Genomic DNA, 7307 nt, shown 5'->3' on the forward strand with positions numbered 1-7307 from the left:
ATTTATCTGACATGTCAAAAACTATGAAATGGAGTACCTTGCTGCCCTCTGCAGCATTTCTGCTCTCCTTGCTCTTTCTCCTGTTGTTTGCCAAGGTGCCTGGTCAAGCCTGGCTTCCAACTAGTTGGAAAACTTTTCCAGTGAGTGAATGTTTGTGCTTGCCTGATCTGAAGGGGGAGCATCAGGGACTCTTGATCTTCCGTGACCATTTTAGCCACTGTCTTCATGGAAATTAAATAGCTGGACAGAAGTGCTATGGAGTCTCATTTCAGCTTGTTACTATAATACAGTATAACTCTTCCATACACTACACTCTTATTTTCTCTTAAACAATTAGTGCAACATGATCTTAATCCTGTCCATTAAACCTTTCAAAAAAAAATATTTACTTATCATCCTTTAATTGCAATCACTGGATGGAGGTCAACTGAGGGCTAGCACACATCCAAGGGCCCAGGGGAGGCCTACCAGAAATAAAAAGGTGAGACAGCAATGACAGGACAGTCAGGCCATGGGAAGAAAAAAGCTAGAATCAGATGGGGGCTGAACAGAGCCCTTTCAAGGATTGGGGAAGGATGCATAAGTATCACTTCCCTCGTGTAAGAAAACAAAGCCTGTGCTCTCTTCAGTCTTGAAAGTTCCCCTATCTTTCCCCTCTGTCTTTGCCTGCACCCACATAGCCCTTCCCACATCACTTCCCGGTCTCAAATGCTGGAGACTGAACAGAACGCAGTACAGGATCTAGAGCACATCACTGGTGTCTTGACATGTCAACTGTGAGAGCATGATAGGAACTCGGTATCTAGCCTGTTGATCTGGAAACATCCCCTCTTTGATCCTGAGTAAGTCTTTGGATGGACCCCTAGGAGAATCAGACCTGGAAGAATCCATTCTGGATTTAAATAAGGGACTGGAGTAGTTGAAGTTAATGATGCGCCAGTCCAGACAGGATGTGTTGAGAAAAATTTAGCGTTTGTTACACAGAGTAAGTACCAACCCAAGACACTCAGTACTTGGAGAAAATACTGCACAGCATATTGAAAAACAGGGCAAAATAGTCAGGATATGGACTTGAGCTGAAGGTCTAGATGAAATTTTCTGCCACGTAGATGACTTGTGTTCCCATGTCACTTTTTCAAAAATAATTGTACTCCAGCTACATAATGTATTTATGAAGATGTTAATGTAAACAGGCTGTCTTGAGAATCCCTCCACCTGCATATGGAGATGCTCTAATGCTTCTTAAAATCTGACCCTTAAACACTTGATAGTCAAGTCCAGTTGATTTTTGGTGAGGGAATAAGGATTCTAAAGATCTTTCAAAAAGTGCCAATAATGCTCATTGGACTCAGAAATTCCTCTCCTGGGTCAACGATAAGAAAAGCAGAAGAAAACAAGTGCAACAGAATTAAGTGATGAAAGTCAAAGTCTAGCTTGACCACTGATGTGAAAGAAATGGCTTAAGAGTACCTGAATTTTCTACGTTATTTTGTAACTTTGCGAGTAGCAGCTGTGGGGATTCTAAATGGATTCAGAAGATATGTAATGTTGAAGGCTCTTTACAAGCAGCTTGCAGCACTGTACAGCATATGTCTTGACGCAATATTTAAAAGGAGTGAGATTCTGGGATGTGAGTACATAGAAGTATGCAGCTGCAATCAGTGACATCTCAAAAATGGAATGACTCATGTATTTGTAAATACTAATGATTCCTTCCAGGCTTCCAGTTAGCTCCTGCAGTTTGTTGTGAATGTTAAACTATTTGCTGTAATGGAGCTTCACATTTCATAAAACGTGATCAGAGAGACTTGAATAGATTCAAACAAGCCAGATTTGCTACTGACACAGACATCAAAATGGCATGCCACCAAGCAGAATAAAATTGTTAATAGCAGCAACACTTAGGGGAAAAAAAGGACGACTGGAATGTGTGCGGTGGAAAAGAAGTGGACCTACTGTATTGCTGCTTCTCAGTTGATTAACAGCTTAACATCATTCGTCGGAGTTGTTCAGAAACACTGCCTGGTTTGCAGCAGAACTGATCAAGGTTGGTAGTTGGTATTACAGAGTATTTTATGGAACTACAGTGAGGCATTTTTCCAGATTTCACTGGAAAAGTCATACATCACTGGAAACAGTGTCTCGACTGTACTATAAAAACATTGTTTTCTTAGCAAAAGCAAGCAGTGGTGGCAATTCTTGAAATTAGTTTTGCTGCAAATTTTGATTGGGACAAGAGTTTCTGCTCTGCCTGTTGTTGTAGGAGGGTCGCTGTCTTCTTTACTGTGGAGGGCTAGGCCAGAGAGTCCTGGTCCCAGCATGAGACCCCAGAATTTCTGGGATGCTGTGGGCCGAGTCCTGCAATGTCAGAGACAGCAGTTCTGGTTCTAAAGTGGAAAGTGACTGCAATCTTGCAAACTACCTTCCACCTCCAGCCTCTGACGCTCTGAAGATTTGGCTGAATTTCTGGCAAGAGATGATCTGTTGCAGTACTAGCTTGTAGGACACTCAAAGAGACAGAAATGCCTTAAAAGTAATTTGATTCTACTCTTGTTTCTTTAAGGGCTTGCTTGCCAGTATGGAAGGAGACTCTCTCCATACAGCCTTCCGTGGTGATCTCCCAGGAGGGGATGGTTCAGTCCTGTGGTACAGCATCCCTGCATACGGAGTTCATGACGTAGTCCTGAAACGTGGGGATTTGCCTCTTCAGCCTGGGAAGGGACTGGCGCATCACTTCTTGTGGTGATTTTAACCCAGTGAGCCACTTGCCTTTACCTAAAGATGGAGTTTGAAGCTTAGAGGGGATGTAATTAATCACCTTAGAGTCTCTTCCATTGTACTAGACCAGAGCAAAGGTCCTTCTATCCCAGCATTCATTCTCTCTCAGGTCACACTGCTGAGCTGAGAGTATTTGGTAGTTGCAGGTCTGCAACTCTGATCAAAAAGAGAAACTGTATCCTGTACTTGGGCAGTTAATATAATAGGCAACAGGGCCCTGACAAGTCATCTTGTTCAGAGGTTTGAAGTCCTTTTTTCCCTGTGTGTATCAAAGCGTTGACCAAAACCACAGCCAACTTCTTTGACAAACACAGCATATGGTTGACTGGGCTGTCTCATGTTTATACTAAGTCAAAGACAAAAATATTTCTCTAGACCAATATTAAACAGGTTTCTTTTTTGAAGATGGTAGAGGGTTAGTGGTTTCCAGAATAGGCACTATGTGGAAAATATCAAAATACCTTCAGCTCTGTTTCACCACGCAGATTTCCCGCAGGTAAATTTGCCTTCTGTCATGTATATCAGAAGTGTGAGAAATCTGGAAAGCCCCAGACTGCCCCAGACTGCTACTTTCAACAGACATTGATAGGGGCTTACCTACCTAACAGTAACAATGAATGTAAATACATTTTTGAGGTTCCTTGAAAAGTCTGTCCATTTCAGTTTCTAACAGGCAAATATTTCTTTTTTTGGATAACCATTCTTTTAGTGGGCTGAAACTGAAGATACAAGAAGCCAACGGCAATGACTGCAGTGCTACTGTGATGTTTACGCATCATGAGTCACTGTTGTATGTTCTTTAATTCTGATAAAGGGCTGTACAGGGAAAATAATTTGGAACCCCATGGCAACTGGGCAGTCTCCCCCTATTTCACGCGTTACTCCTCTAAACCCAGAGCTGTAAATGTCCAGTGCTATCTGTAGTCCTTGTACTCTCACATGTGGCACCAGGGTGCCAAGTGACATGGTAGGTTGAGGGAGGGTCTTTTTTCATTACCTCTTTCAGAAGCTCTGAGATTTTCACTGAATCTCCTTTCCTGGGTACTGGATCTGACAATTTTCCGGCAGTTTCAGCTCAGTAGCCTGCCCTTAGCTATTTCTCTTTGACTGGTAGATAAATCTGTTCATCCTGACACGTACTCTTTAATATAATTCTTCTGCCACTGTCAGCAGGCAGAGGACAAATGGAAAACAAAAAGCACCAAGTTAACAATCAATCCTTACGCACAATGTAATGTCAGAAGAGAAAAGGCTGTGATCTCCCCTCTGCACTGTACTCCAAATTGGTGCAATCAGTATGAAAATGTGTTAACTGTGCTTTAATGGCAATTCCCTTCCTCCTGCTGCCTCCCAGCCCCTGCCCCTTCATCCCACCAAGAAGCAATTCCTTCTTCCAGGGTGATTCTGTTACAAACTATTACCATGCAGGCAGCATGGCCAAAATAGCAGTGTTCCTCCTTAATCTGTTTGGAAAGCTGCTAGAGTTAAAATGGAGTGCTGCTTGCGGAGATGTTTAGTCTCCACAGACCATACCGTTGTGCAGACCCCTTTGAAGTCTTCTCCCAAGATGACTAAATTTTAACCTCCCTCTGCCCTTGGTATTCTGTAACTCTGACAAGAGTATAAAATGCGTTTTGTTTGGTCTTTTCCTGGTTTCTACAGGCCAAATCAATCTCATTCAAACTCTTCTTTTAAATAAAAGATGTTGTTAAATAAAAGATACTGTTCACTTGCAGACTTGGGAAATCCCCTTTGAGTTTTTTTACCACAGGCTTTCCCTCAGACTTTGTGTTGCTACCACCAGCTCTATCTAGGCCTTTGGATAGTGGCCAGCAGAGAAAGCTTTAGGAAGAAAAGACAAAGCTAGTTAATTTGAGAGGAAAACATGCTTAATATGTTGAAAAAACTAGTAACAAGGCACTGCTTTGGAGAGCTGATGCATGCTTTTGATAGGTGTTTCAATCTCAGCTCCATCTTGCAGCACGTTTGTGTGTATTTGGGAAAAGCATATTCTGGTCAACATGTGCAACCTGTACACCTTCCAATTAATCACTCCCAGCTGCGTGGCCTCACAACGCGTGCGTGCTGAGCCAGGAGGCTGCGGGGGCTTAGGACAGTCTGAACAACCTTCCCAGCCAAATGGGATAGCTGGGGACAGGCTACTGAGCTGAGATTCATGGATGATTTTGTAGGTGGCTGATGAGGTGAGTGAGTGTTACATGACACCATTTCAGACGTAGGATGGCAATGCATAGGCAATCTCCTCAGGAGCCTGCGTTTCAAGGAGTCCCGTTGTCAAGGGTGCCACAGAGGTGCCTCGATGGTGAAAACAGGAGAGCCTCATCTACCTGTGCGATGAAAATGTTGAGCTTTGGACTTCTGGAAAAGAGCTAGGTTCTACTTCTCGTCTCTCTTTGTGAGAATGAGGGGATCAAAAAAGAATCCTCTCCTATTATTTACTCATTCAGGTAGCACGAGTCAGTGGTGTTGGCATTCACCTTGCTGATCCAGAGAAATAGAAGAACAAAATCTCCCAACAGAGAATGATCTCATTTCTGGCCTGGCTTATTGGAAGGGTAAATACCGAAAATAATGAAATAATTCTCTCTGTCTTGCCCGGGGCTCTTGAAAACAACAGGGTTGTTTTCGTGCCTTGTGTAGGGCAGGACCCTTTTCAATCTTTTACCTGACTGGAGTGTTCAGATCCCTAGCAGATAGTTTGAGCTATTTGCTCTTCATCACAGACCAAAATAAATACCTCTGTGATTGACAAGTATGAGATAATCTGCCCCAAGTGTAAAAAACTCATCCTAAAAGTCAGAAATTAATTAAATACCTAAAATACAGGCTTTCTGTCCCTCCAGATGTTCTTGTCAGTGTTCCTACAATTTTGGATCCCCTTAGTACCTGATATAAGCTGCCAGTTCTTTGACTCTTGCTACACCCCATTAAAAGGCACAGCAGCTGCATCCCAGTGGGCATATTCTTCTTTTCCTCTTCCAAGCTCTCAGCAGTGTCACATCCACTGATGTGCAGCCCTTCCCACATTACTTGTGTGGGGCGTCCCTTTGCTCTGCAACGTGCCTGCCAGCCTATACACGTGCAAGTATAACTCCCTCATCATCAGGGCTGGTTGCAGGCACAAGTGTAGCACGCAGTTGCCTTAGGGAGCTGACAGACTGTGACAAAATAGCCAAGCTGTTTTGTATATGGCAGAGACCTGGAAGGCAAGAGTGGCTGCTGATGCCTGGTTTGAGGCAGACTACAAAGGAAAAGCAGCGCTGTGTGTCTTTTCCCTTGTTGCCCATGGCAGGGACCGGCCAGGCTGGCCCCCAGCCGTGGAACAGCAACATTTCATGTCGCCAGTGATGATGGCTATGCTCATGTGTGGTACCGTGTGTTCTTCACTCCTGCAGATCTCCACTTTTCTGTGCACAACTGCGACGAACTGGGCCCCTGTGTTACCGTAAGTCGGCAGATGAGGAACTCTCTAAGACTCAATTTGGAGTTTTAGAAAGCAGGCATACTTCATTGCGGCGCCGGGTGCAAGGTGGAATTTCCACAAATCAAGCACACCTATGGCCAGATCACCGTTACATTTATACAAGGTAATACACTCCCAGTTACAATGATTGGTTAGTGATTTACATATAATTATAATATCGGTTGTGTCATTCTCTTCTGTTACTACGCTTGCGCAGGGGAAGGGTCTTCACCTGGGCAAGGGTCTTCTTCACCAGTGGGTGTGTTTTTTAGTATTATAATGAAGGCAGTTCACTTCAGGACACCTTAAAAGTAAGTTTTGTTGCCAAGTTGGCCAGCTAGATACCTACTTTGCCAGGTTGTCAAATAACTCATCCTATATATAACAGAACGCAGGTGCTCTGGTTATGGTCTAGAGGGTCCAGAGAATAGGGACTTCAAGACACACAGCCCCGGATAACAAGTAGCACAGCACCCACACATAACGCTAACATAAAAACTAACTTATTAAAATCAAGATGTTCTTATAGTTGATTATTTCACAACCAAACATAGATTCAGTAAAACTTAAGATAATCTTCAACACCTGTTTTCCGCACTGCTTGAGTAGGAAAAAAAAAAGAGCTTTAGGTAGCTGGCTACAACTTTCCGATCAGGGAGCCTGGCTCTGGCAGAACTGAAACCCTGTCAGTTGCTGCTCTCGCCAAGATTGCGGCGGGTGGCAGGTCCCCTCCGCTGCCGACGCCATTTCTCACCCTCCTGCCCGCTCCCTCGTTCCCTTTTCTTTCTGGCTCGTTAAGTATCGAGTGTCCCTGGGGAATCTCTTTCGACACGTCGATTGATCGGTACAGAATGGGGATCCCTTTGCGTTATAACCCTCCAACCCTCGCGCTGGGATAACGGTCAACACCGCCGGGTGAGGGAGCGGGAGAGCGCAGCCGGCGGGAGGGAGGCTCAGGCGCGGGAAGAGACGGAGGGGAAGGGGGGCAGGCGGAAGGAGGGCTTCCGAACTACATCTCCCAGCATGCCGCGGGCCCCAGGCGCAG

Source organism: Pygoscelis adeliae, unplaced genomic scaffold, assembly GCF_000699105.1.
Source record: "Pygoscelis adeliae isolate BGI_AS28 unplaced genomic scaffold, ASM69910v1 Scaffold120, whole genome shotgun sequence".
NCBI lineage: Eukaryota > Metazoa > Chordata > Aves > Sphenisciformes > Spheniscidae > Pygoscelis > Pygoscelis adeliae.